General features: G+C 41.8%; 1 protein-coding gene across 2 annotated transcripts in view; it reads right to left on the bottom strand.

The window, feature by feature from the left end:
- The window catches only part of GRB14 (growth factor receptor bound protein 14), a 113,275-nt gene that overhangs the window by 71,598 nt on the left and 29,485 nt on the right, over positions 1-12,192 (bottom strand). The window lies entirely within an intron of this gene.

Raw genomic sequence — 12,192 nt, 5'->3', positions numbered from 1 at the left:
TAGCTAAAACTAGAGAGGGCAAAATTGAGTGCAGCTCTGCATAGAAACCAATCAGCTTGGAAGGTTTTTTTTTTTGGTCAAAGCTTAATTGAACAAGCTGAAGTTAGAAGCTGATTGGCTAACATGCACAGCTGTACCAGATTTTGCACGCTCCAGTTTTATAAAAATAAACCCCAAGAGGGTCTCTTATTTGTAAAAGCAGACATATCGGTGTGATAGTCCCACATTGCTATGATCAGTAATGCTGTTGAGTTTTAAACAGAAACATAGCATAGTTATCATATACTGTATTCATTTATTATCATCAAAAAAAAAAAAGTGAATAGTGATCCCCTGCACTATTACTATACTCAAAAAAAACTGAGGCCCAGAACACACCGGTTGTGAGAAGGTGAGTTTACGCTGATAAAACGCAAGATATTCCTCAAAGGGAATTATGTAAATACAAAGCACAGTGGAAACGGTTTTAAAAGGTTTGAAAGAGGGGGAAGGAATTTACAATCTAAGACCCCTTTAAGGCTACTTTCACACTGAGGCGTTGGGGGCAAAGCGCAGCTATTTTTAGCGGCGCTTTACTCCCGTTTTAGCGGCGCTATTTGGCCACTAGCAAGGTGCTTTTAACCCCCACTAGTGGCCGGAAAAGGGTTAAAACTGCCAGCAAATCGCTGCTCCAGCGTCACTTTGCCGGCACTGCCCATTGATTTCAATGGGCAGGGGTGCTTTAGGAGCGGTGTGTACACCGCTCTTACAGCGCTGCAAAGATGCTGCTTGCTTACTTTTTTTACTGTCCTGCAAGCGCATCGCTCCAGTGTGAAAGCACTCGGGCTTTCACACTGGAATGAGAAGAGAGGCTCTTTACTATTTTTGGCACTATAGGGCCTATAAAGTGCCTCCAGTGTGAAAGCAGCCTTACACTGAGGACGCTTTTCATCGCTTTCACGCTAAAAAAAAGCAGTTGAAAAGCTCACGAAATCCTATTTCTATTAACCTCCCTGGCGGTATGATTATTTCGGATTTTAGGTGCTGAAAGCGGTACCATTATTTTGCATGGAAATTTGGCGTTTTATATTGTGGGTCTGTAAATCTTAACAATAACACACTTAAATCTGTCCAAACCAGAGTCTAGTAGATATCCCGGGTATGATCAAGTTTGAAACACAAAAACATAAATTATAATATAATAAATAAAAATAAATAATTAAAAAAAAAAAAAAAATAGTAATAAAATAAATTTCCCCACAATTCACTATCGCTCAATTCTGCAAGTGTTCTAATTTACTATCGCTGTTTTCTAGCTGGTCTAAAGCCACTTTTGACGTAAAGGGACACTTTTTGGTTGCTATGGACAATCTCCAGTTTCCAGGCAGAAAGAACAGTGTATATCATGTAAAACTGCATGCAGGGCATGGGACAAAGCACTGGGGACAAAAGGGATGTGAAATCATTTCATACAGTACTGTAATCTGTAAGATTACAGTACTGTATGTGTTATGATTTTTACTTTTTTTTTAATTTGCCGCCAGGCTCCGCCCCCGTGCGTCGCGCCGCTCGCAGGGAACGGAGCCTGGCACGGAGAGGCTTCGGAGGAGGACGGAGCCCTCGGACACTGCGGGTGACATCGCAGGATCCCGGGGACAAGGCAATGCGATCCTGAGTGTGGCTCGGGGTTACCGCTAATGGTACTGAATTTTAACCCCGAGCCACACTCGGGAAAACCGCCAGGGAGGCTACATCAATTAATGCTTTCACACTGGGGCAGTGCGCTGGCAGGGCAGTGAAAAAACACCCCTCTCCATTGAAATGAATGGAAAGCTCTTCAAAAGCGCCTGAAAAAGCTCTTCAAAAGCACTCGGTGTTTTACTGGCAGTTTAGCGCTTCAGTGTGAAAGGGGTCGTAGGGCCCTTTCACACTGGGGCGGGGGCGGCGTCGGCGATAAAGCGATGTAAGCGGCGATTTACCGTCGGTATTCGTCCGCTAGCGGGACGGTTTTACCCCCCCGTTAGCTGCCGAGAAAGGGTTAAAAACCACCGCAAAGCGCCTCTACCGAGGCGTTTTGCCGGCGGTATAGCCGCGCTATCCCATTGATTTCAATGGGCAGGAGCGGTGAAGGAGCGGTATACACTCCGCTCCTTCATCGCTCCGAAGATGCTGCTAGCAGGACTTTTTTTCCCGTCTTGCTAGCGCACCGCTCCAGTGTGAAAGCCCTCGGGCCCCTCACACTGGAGAGACAGCATCGGCACCTTCGGGTCGGTTTGCAAAATATGGTTAGTAATGACTTTGAAAAATTGAAAATTAGGAAAGAGAATGATCCAGAATATATTAGAAAAGGTATAAAATCCCTAGAGGATAAGAAAGAGGTAATAGTCAGGCCTTTAGACAAAGGGGAAGGAATCGTGTTGATGTCCAAAGCCTATTATAAGCAGGAGATGGAGAGATTATTGGGAGACACAAATACGTACATCTTACTCAGTTTCAATCCAGTGAGACAATATAAAGATGATCTATCACAATTAATTAAGAAAGGAATTAAGAAAAATATTTTATGTAAAAAAAAAAGAGGCAGAATATTTGAATCCCACTTCATGCTACACCCCGGTAATATATTTTCTCATGAAAATACATAAGGATAGTAAAAACCCACCGGGTAGGCCTATAGTAAATGGGGTAGATTCCCTAACCTCTGAATTGGGCCAGTATCTAGATATCTTTCTGCATCCTCTGGTCATGTCGACCACTACTTGGATTTTGGATTGCTCCGTAACTAGGACCTCCAAGGTGATATTCTCTGAAATATTGCCTGTGCCATGCGCAACACAGAAAAGGCAGTGGGTGATTAGAGAGCTGAATGCATGGCTAAAGACCTGGTGTAGGGAGGAGGGATTTGGGTTTCTAGAGCACTGGGCTGACTTTTCATTGGGGTGCAACCTATATGCTAAAGACGGTTTGCACTTGAATGGAAGGGGGTCTGCTGTGCTGGGGGAGAGGTTTATGGGAAGGCTGGAGGAGTATTTAAACTAGGATTGAGGGGGGGGGGTTATGGCAGGTGACAAGAAATTTCCCATGTTGCAAACAGCCATTGGAAACTGTAGTGCCATTTGTACTACTAAAAATTATATGAAAAACACCAGAGCAAAATGTAATAATGCATTAAAGTGTTTGTTCACCAATGCCAGAAGTCTGCCAAGCAAAATAGGTGAGTTGGAAGCTCTGGTGCATGAGGTGAACTATGATGTAATCGGTATTGCTGAAACTTGGCTTCAATCCTCACGTGACTGGGCTATTAATATTCCTATCTATGCACTCTTTCGGAGAGACAGGGTAAAAAGGAAAGGTGGCGGGGTCTGTCTCTATGTGAGAAGTGATCTCAAAGCAAGTGTGAAAGAGGACCTGGTTGATGGAGAGTGTAATGAGTCTGAAGCATTATGGGTGGAACTGCATATAGATGTGCGTAGTTCAAAGTTAATCATTGGAGTTTGTTATAGACCAACCAACGTTAACGAGGAGGTAGAGACTCAGCTCCTTGCACAGATGGAAAGGGCTGCAAGGGCTGGGACAGTGATAATAATGGGGGATTTTAACTACCCAGAAATTGACTGGAGTAATGGCACTGCTGGGACAGTTAAAGGGCAAATATTTATAAACCTAGTACAGGACAATTTTATGGTCCAGTTTATTGAGGCCCCAACTAGGAATGAAGCTCTGTTGGACCTGGTAATCTCAAACCATGCAGAGCTTATTACTAATGTTCAGATAAAGGAACACCTGGGTAGCAGTGATCATAACATGATTTCATTTGATGTTAGCTGTAAACAAGAGATACATACGGGAAAGATAAAAACACTTAACTTCAAGAGAGCAAATTTTCCAAGGATGTGGGCTGCTCTCCAGGATTTAGACTGGGAGGGAATAATGACATCGATAAACACAGAACAGAAATGAAAATTCTTCAAAAATACTGTTTGGGACCTCACTGCAAAGTATATTCCCATGGGTAATAAGTTTAAAAGGCTAAAAATAAAACCTATGTGGCTCACGGTCAAAGTTAAAAAAGCTATAAACAATAAGAAAAGAGCTTTTAAAAAATATAAAAATGAAGGAACACTAGTGTTGTTTAAATGCTACAAAGAATTTAACAGAATATGTAAAAAGGAAATCAAGGATGCAAAAATTCAAAATGAACGACAGATCGAAAAAAATTGTAGAACAAACCCCAAAAAATTCTTCAAATATATTAATAGTAAAAAGGTCAGGTCTGTAGGCCCTTTACAAAATAATCTAGAGTGGGTGACTGGGGACAAGGAGAAGGCTAATTTATTAAATACTTTCTTCAGCTCTGTGTATACAAAAGAGCATGGCAAGCTCATGTCCATAATGGAGGTGGTATTGACACAGTCCCGAATGATCCACAATGACTCAAAAGTGATGTGGTCCAGAAATATTTAGACAGAATAAAGGTGGATAAAGCACCTGGACCTGATGGCATCCACCCACGGATCCTAAAAGAATTGAGCTCTGTAATTTCAAAGCCATTGTATCTAATTTTTAGGGACTCATTAATGACGGGAATAGTACCACTGGATTGGCGCAGGGCGAACATGGTGCCTATATTTAAAAAGGAATCAAAGTCTTTACCAAGTAACTATAGCCCTGTTAGTTTAATTTCTATAGTCGGGAAGATACTGGAGCATTTAATAAAAGACCACATAGACAAGTTCTTGCTGGAAAAAAACATTTTAAGCAACAGACAGCATGGATTCATGAAAGACAGAAGTTGTCAGACAAACCTTATTTCTTTTTATGAGGAGGTAAGTAAAACCTTGGACAGAGGGGTGGCTGTGGATGTGGTATACTTGGATTTTGCAAAAGCGTTCGATACAGTTCCGCACACACGGCTCATGTGTAAGTTAAAGTCTACAGGCTTGGAAATATTAGTTTGTAAATGGATAGAAAACTGGCTAAAAGACAGAATTCAGAGAGTAGTGGTTAATGATTCTTACTCTGAATGGTCTAAGGTTATCAGTGGTGTACCCCAAGGTTCAGTGCTGGGACCCTTACTCTTTAATAACTTTATAAATGATATTGGGTCTGGGATCAAAAGCAACATTTCTGTCTTTGCAGATGACACCAAGCTATGCAGTGGAATAACGTCCTTACAGGATGTCTCCAATTTACAAGCTGACCTCAATGCACTGTCTGATTGGGCGTCTATGTGGAAGATGAGGTTTAATGTTGTGAAATGTAAAGTTATGCACTTGGGGGCTAAGAATATGCATGCATCATACATACTAGCGGGAGTACAACTGGGGGAATCCATAGTGGAGAAGGATCTGGGGGTTTTGGTAGATCATAAACTCAATAATAGCATGCAATGCCAAGCTGCGGTTTCCAAAGCGAGCAAAGTCCTTTCTTGTATTAAGAGAGGTATGGACTCTAGAGAGAGAGATATCATTTTGCCCCTGTTCAAATTATTAGTAAGACCTCATCTGGAATATGCAGTTCAGTTTTGGGCACCAGTTCTCAAAAAGGATATCGGGGAACTGGAGAAAGTGCAGAGAAGGGCAACCAAACTGATAAGAGGCATGGAGGAGCTCAGCTATGAGGAAAGATTAGAGGAACTGAATTTATTCACTCTTGAGAAGAGGAGAATAAGGGAGGATATGATCAACATGTTCAAATATATAAGAGGTCCATATAGTGAACTTGGTGTTGAGTTATTCACTTTACGGTCAACACAGAGGACAAGGGGGCACTCTTTACGACTGAAGGAAAAGAGATTTCATCTACAAATACGGAAAGGTTTCTTCACAGTAAGAGCTGTGAAAATGTGGAATAGACTCCCGCCAGAGGTGGTTCTGGCCAGCTCAGTAGATTGCTTTAAGAAAGGCCTGGATACTTTCCTAAATGTACATAATATAACTGGGTACTAGCATTAATAGGTAAAGTTGATCCAGGGAAAATCCAATTGCCTCTTGGGGGATCGGGAAGGAATTTTTTCCCCTGCTGTAGCAAATTGGAGCATGCTCTGCTGGGGTTTTTTGCCTTCCTCTGGATCAACTGTGTGTATAGAATTGGGTCTATTGGATTGTACGATATTTTTTTTTGTTTTGTTTTTTTTGTTTTGTTTTTTTTTTTATGGTTGAACTGGATGGACTTGTGTCTTTTTTCAACCTGACTAACTATGTAACTACTTCTGGTATGATAGTAATTACTATCTACAGAAAACCGGAGTAGCTATGGGAGCTCGCTTTGCCCCCAGTGTGGGCAATTTATTTCTGGCCCACTGGGAGTCACAAATGTTTTTTTTTTTGGATATGCCTGAAGAGTTGGTATGCTATAATAGATTCATAGATGACCTGTTCATGATTTGGAAAGGAGATGAATCAGAATGATAAAAACATAGTACTTCCCTGGAAATATAATAAATATAGCATGGTGTTCCTGGACATAGAAATGTATGTGCAGGAGGGAGAGATTCACACTAGGAATTACACCAAACCCATGGACAGGAATGGCTATATAGCGATTGATAGCTGCCATCACAAACCATGGTTGTTGAATATACCTAAGGGACAATTTGTAGGGTTAAGAAGAAATTGTACTAAGAAAGAGGAATTCATAACACAGACAGACAATTTGGAGAGAAGTGTCTGCAGAAGGGTTATGAAGACACATTCATTAAGAAAAAATGTAAAGCAGTTAAGAACATGGAGAGAAAGGATTTGTTAGTGACAAAAGTGAGAAACCAGTGGGTATTAATAAAGAAGGGGATGAATTTAGGATATTATTGGGATATAATATACAGAAGAATAAAATTGAGAATATAATAAAAAGCATTGGGTGATTTTATTTACCCCCCCTTGGGGGGTACTTCCCCCTCCCCCTGCATTTGTACATAAAAAGGCCCCTAGTCTTAGGCATATACTAGCCCCAGGTGTATTGGATCCCCCTGTGAGGGGAGTGGGAACTCCTTTTCTAACTGGTTTTTACTCATGTGGTAGGTGTTTGGCATGTAGAACCACAAAAGGTAATAATATTAAGAAGTGGAAGGAATTCATAGTCACAGCCACAGGGAGAGCACATAAGATCAAAGATTTTATCACATGTACTTCAGAGGGGGTTGTTTATGTGTTGGAATGCCCTTGCAAGCTCCAGTATGTGGGTCGTACTTCGAGGCCACTGCCGGTAAGGGTACACGAGCACATAAACAATATTAGAAAGGGAATGAAAGAACACAGTGTGTCCAAACATTTCAGGGAGGTACATGGCAGGAACCCTAAAGGTTTCAAATTTGGAGGGGTGGAAAAGGCCAACCGTCAATGGAGAGGAGGCAACTATATAAGAACCCTCAGTCAGCGTGAATCATTATGAGTGTATGAGACAAAGGTCTTAGCACCCAGGGGTCTCAACATGGACTTTGACCTGAACTGCTTCATCAACAATGGTTAACAGTGGTCGTTATTGATTGGGTAGTATTGAAGAATTAAAGCTGGATATATAATGAATAAAGGTTTTATGGACTGTACTAGAAATAGGAGCAATTAGTGAGATAGATTTTATTCAGTAGTAATAAAATTTAATAGGGATACCTTATACCATTCATTTCCAAATACATTCATTAATACATTAGAAAAAGGACTAGAACATAGTAAATGGGGGTATGCCATAATAAGAATATATATTGGTGTCTCATGGTTGGAACCTGGTGATAAGATACATACTAGATGACATCATGTGATACACTGAGATTATGAATAATAAGTTTTGTGTTGGAGCAAACCCAGTGCTAATGAAATATTTTATATAGTTTATATTTTTATTTTAATAAATCTAATACATTTAATATTAATTTTATTTAAATTTATGTATTGTGCATGGATCAAGTCATTAATAAAATGGTTTGCAGTATAATTTAGCTCGTCTATACAAAATAATCACCAATTATACAAGTGAGGGTTATAATGTAAGTAGAAGTGGTATTATTTATATATTTTACTACAGTTATTTTTTGTTCAGATTGTTACTGTCCGAATTAGTAGGGCGGGAGGTTTATTGCATAATAATGGAATAAAAATGTGGGTTGGAGCAGAGGTAGTATTACCTTTAGAAAGCCCAATCAGAGGGTGATACGTGTGTTGAGGGGAGGAGCCGAGCCCCTGATGTCACGCAGCAACAGTGGTGAGCAGGCAGACGTGTTTGTATGTTTACAGAGCTGGTTTTAATTGAATATCCTGTAAGTGTATTTTATTTGGGGCATTTTAATAAATGTTGCAAACGGAGAGCACTATGTATCCTCTATTTATTGTTACATGAATGTGTAGCCATATCCTATAAGGAAGACCGAGCAATAAGGCTGGTGTGGAGGAAGGAGAGAAACAGTGGGGCAGTATATATGAGAGATCTTTTTCGCGATCCACCAGGGAGGCTACTGATTAGGAAGTGGATACAGAGTAGCAGGTCGGATGTGGAGGAGATGAGACCATAGCTGAAAGAAAGAAAGGAATTGTTTCCGAGTCTACCTGACTCGTGTATGATGGTGTGCACATAATATCATTATTTGCAGAAGATTTTTCATATATATGAACTTTAATAGAACACTTTATTATATAGATTGATTTATTTTTAATATATTTTGATATCACTGGATATATATTTTTTCACATGATAGATTAATAGCACTGCACTTATATTGTATTAATTTATATGTTGTATGGTGAGGTGAATTCACTGGAAGTGTACAACAGTTGTGGTGTATATACTGTATATTAATTATTAGTTCTTACAGTTTGCACTTTATTTAGTTTATAGCACATAGCACTTTAGGAAGGTGGCGCTAACTGTCTTTTATACACGACAAAGTGGCACATAATTGTGAGGTAGAAGGAAAATGATAAATGGTTTTCCAAATTTTTTACAAATAAATGTCTGAAAAGTGTGGCGTGCATTTGTATTCAGCCCCCTAAGTCAATACTAGAACCACCTTGGTGCTGCAATTACAGCTGCAAGTCTTTTTGGGGATGTCTCTACCAGCTTTGCACATTTAGAGAGTGACATTTTTGCCCATTCTTCTTTTCATGATGCTGTTTGTTCACTAAGAACTGGTTCACACTGGGACGACTTGTCAGGCGACTTAGCCGCCTGATAAGTCGCGTCCCGTTTTATACAATGGAGCCGTTGTAATAGGAGTGACTCAAGTCGCCCCGACTTAGAAAAAGGTTCCTGTACGACTTTGGGGGCGACTTGAGGCGACTTGCATTGACTTCTATATAGAAGTCGTTTTGCAAGTCGTGCTGCCTTGGTGTGAACCAGCTCTAAGGTTCATTAACAAACCTCTGAGGGCTTCACGGAACAGCTGTATTATATTACACACAGGTGGACTCTATTTACTAATTAGGTGACTTCTGAAGACAATATTTTCCACTAGATTTTTGTTAGGGTATCAGAGTAAAGGGGGCTGAATACAAATACACGCCACACTTTTCAGATGTTTATTTGTAAAAATGGAAAACCATTTATCATTTTCCTTCCACGTCTCAATTATGTGCCACTTTGTGTTGGTCCATCACATAAAATCCCCCCCAAAAATTTACGTTTTTCGTTGTAACATGACAAAATGTGGAAAATGTCATGGGGTATGAATACTTTTTCAAGGCACTGTTTAAGGAAAGGGTCCAGTAAGAGAATATAAGAAAAAGTTGAAGAAATTGATTAAGAAGGGGAAAAAGTGGAAGATCTTAAAGTGGTGTTCCACCCAAAAAAATAAAATGCATGAACGTGCCAAAAAAAAAAAAAAAATTTGGAAATTTTTTTTTTAACTCACCTCTAAATGGCTGTTGCTAGGGGGTCCCTCATAGTCTGCCTCCTTCAGTGCCTGGGCTGGTGACATCACTTCCCCTCGGTGCAGGAAGGGCTCAGCTCTGCCCCCTCCCTCTTGTCAATCATCCCACATGACTGAGCGGCCAATCTCGCGCATGCGCAGTGGGTGCCTGGCTGTGAAGCCACAGCCGGGCGCCCAGAGTTGCAATGCCGCCGAACAGAGGGGGAGACGAGAGGGGCTTCTATCCCCCGCATCGCTGGACCCTGGGACAGGTAAGTGTCTGATTATTAAAAGTCAGCAGCTGGAGTATTTGTAGCTGCTGGCTTTTAATTTTTTTTAAAATGGGAACTCCTCTTTAAATAAAAAAAGAAGCCATATGGGGAAGATATATATATACAGTTGTGCTCATAAGTTTACATACCCTGGCAGAATTTATGATTTATTGGCCATTTTTCAGAGAGAATATTGAATGATAACACAAAAACTTTTCTTTCACTCATGGTTAGTGTTTGGCTGAAGCCATTTATTATCAGTCAACTGTGTTTACTCTTTTTAAATCATAATGACAACAGAAACTACCTAAATGACCCTGTTTAAAAGTTTACATACCCCAGTTCTTAATGCCGTGTGTTGCCCCCTTTACCATCAATGACAGCTTGAAGTCTTTTGTGGTATTTGTGGATGAGGCTCTTTATCTTCTCAGATGGTAAAGCTGCCAATTTCTCTTAGCAAAAAGCCTCCAGTACCTGTAAATTCCTGGGCTGTCTTGCATGAACTGCACGTTTGAGATCTCCCCAGAGTGGCTTAATTATATTGAGGTCAGGAGACTGAGATGCCACTCCAGAACCTTCACTTTATTCTGCTGTAGCCAATGACAGGTCAACTTGGCCTTGTGCTTTGGATCATTGTCATGTTGGAAAGTCCAAGTACGTCCCATGCGCAGCTTCCTGGCTGATGAATGCAAATGTTCCTCCAATATTTTTTGATAACATACTGTATTCATCTTGCCATCAATTTTGAGCAAATTTCCTGTGCCTTTGTAGCTCACACCTACCCAAAACATCAGCGATTCACCTCTGTGTTTCACAGTAGGAATGGTGTACCTTTCATCATAGGCCTTGTTGCAGGGGCGGATCCGGAGTCTAGTCTCGGGAGGGGCACTGCCAGAAAATACGTTTTTTTGTGGGCAATTTATCGGGGAAATGGTGTTAGCGCTTCAATCATCCCGTCACCATGGTTAATATGGTGTCAGGATGATTGAAGCGCATTATTTCTATTATTACATTGTTATATAAAATGAAATGGTTCAACTCACCATAATGCAGAATCAGTGAGAGCCCCGAGGGTGTCACCTGCCACCAGATGCGGATTGTCACTTGCCATGCCACCTGCCACACGTTGCGGATTGTCACTTGCCACATCACCTGCCACATGTTGTGGATTGTCACTTGCCATGTCACCTGCCACAAGTTGCGGACTGTCACTTGCCATGTCACCTGTCACCTGTCATTTGTTGCCAATTGTCACTTGCTGTGTCACTTTCCTGCTATCAGGGGCGGAGGCCTGCAGGCAGTGTGAGTGACTGTGTGGAGTGTGGACAAGATGGAGGGAGGAGGTGCTGCAGCCGGGAGGGGCCAACACACTCAGGGGCGGCCGCATAGAAGGAAAATTGCTGGCGCTTTGCCTCTGCCACACAGTGCCACTACTTACTACTGCAGTCTGAGACTGCAGCAACAACTGTTCCCCTAGGCTCCTCCAGGCAACTCCTGTCAACGTCAAGTCGGCTCTAAGTCTGAGACTCCGAGTCCGACGTGAGTCACATGACTGACTCAATGACGTCACTCGTTGCTATACGCCAGGCGGCCCAGGCGCTAGCAATGAGTGCAGGGTTGCCAAGCCAATGGCTCAGCTCCACCCACCTCCAGGCTCCTCCTGGTCCAGGCGCAGTGTAACACATTAGAGTCTCTCTCTCTGCGCCGCTGATCGGCTGATGAGACAGAGAGAGAGACTCGGGCATAGCAGCGCTGCAGCCTGCAAGTGACTGACAATCAAATCATGTCAGTCAGTGTGATATTTTTGCGGGGGGGGGTGCAATTGCCCTGTTGCCCCCCCCCGGATCTGCCCCTGCCTTGTTGACTCCTCTCCAAATGAAGCGTTTATGGTTGTGGCCAAAAAGCTCAATTTTGGTCTCATCACTCCAAATGACTTTGTGCCAGAAGATTTGAGGCTTGTCTCTGTGTTGTTTGGCGTATTGTAAGCGGGATATTTGGGTCATTTGCATAGTAATGGCTTTCTTCTGGCGACTCAACCATGCAGCCCATCTTTCTTCAAGTGACTCCACTATAGTGCATCTTGAAACAGGCACACCACATGTTTTC

The sequence above is a fragment of the Aquarana catesbeiana genome, linkage group LG06 (assembly GCF_042186555.1).
Source record: "Aquarana catesbeiana isolate 2022-GZ linkage group LG06, ASM4218655v1, whole genome shotgun sequence".
Lineage (NCBI taxonomy): Eukaryota > Metazoa > Chordata > Amphibia > Anura > Ranidae > Aquarana > Aquarana catesbeiana.
This window is presented reverse-complemented; position numbering and strand designations above follow the sequence as displayed.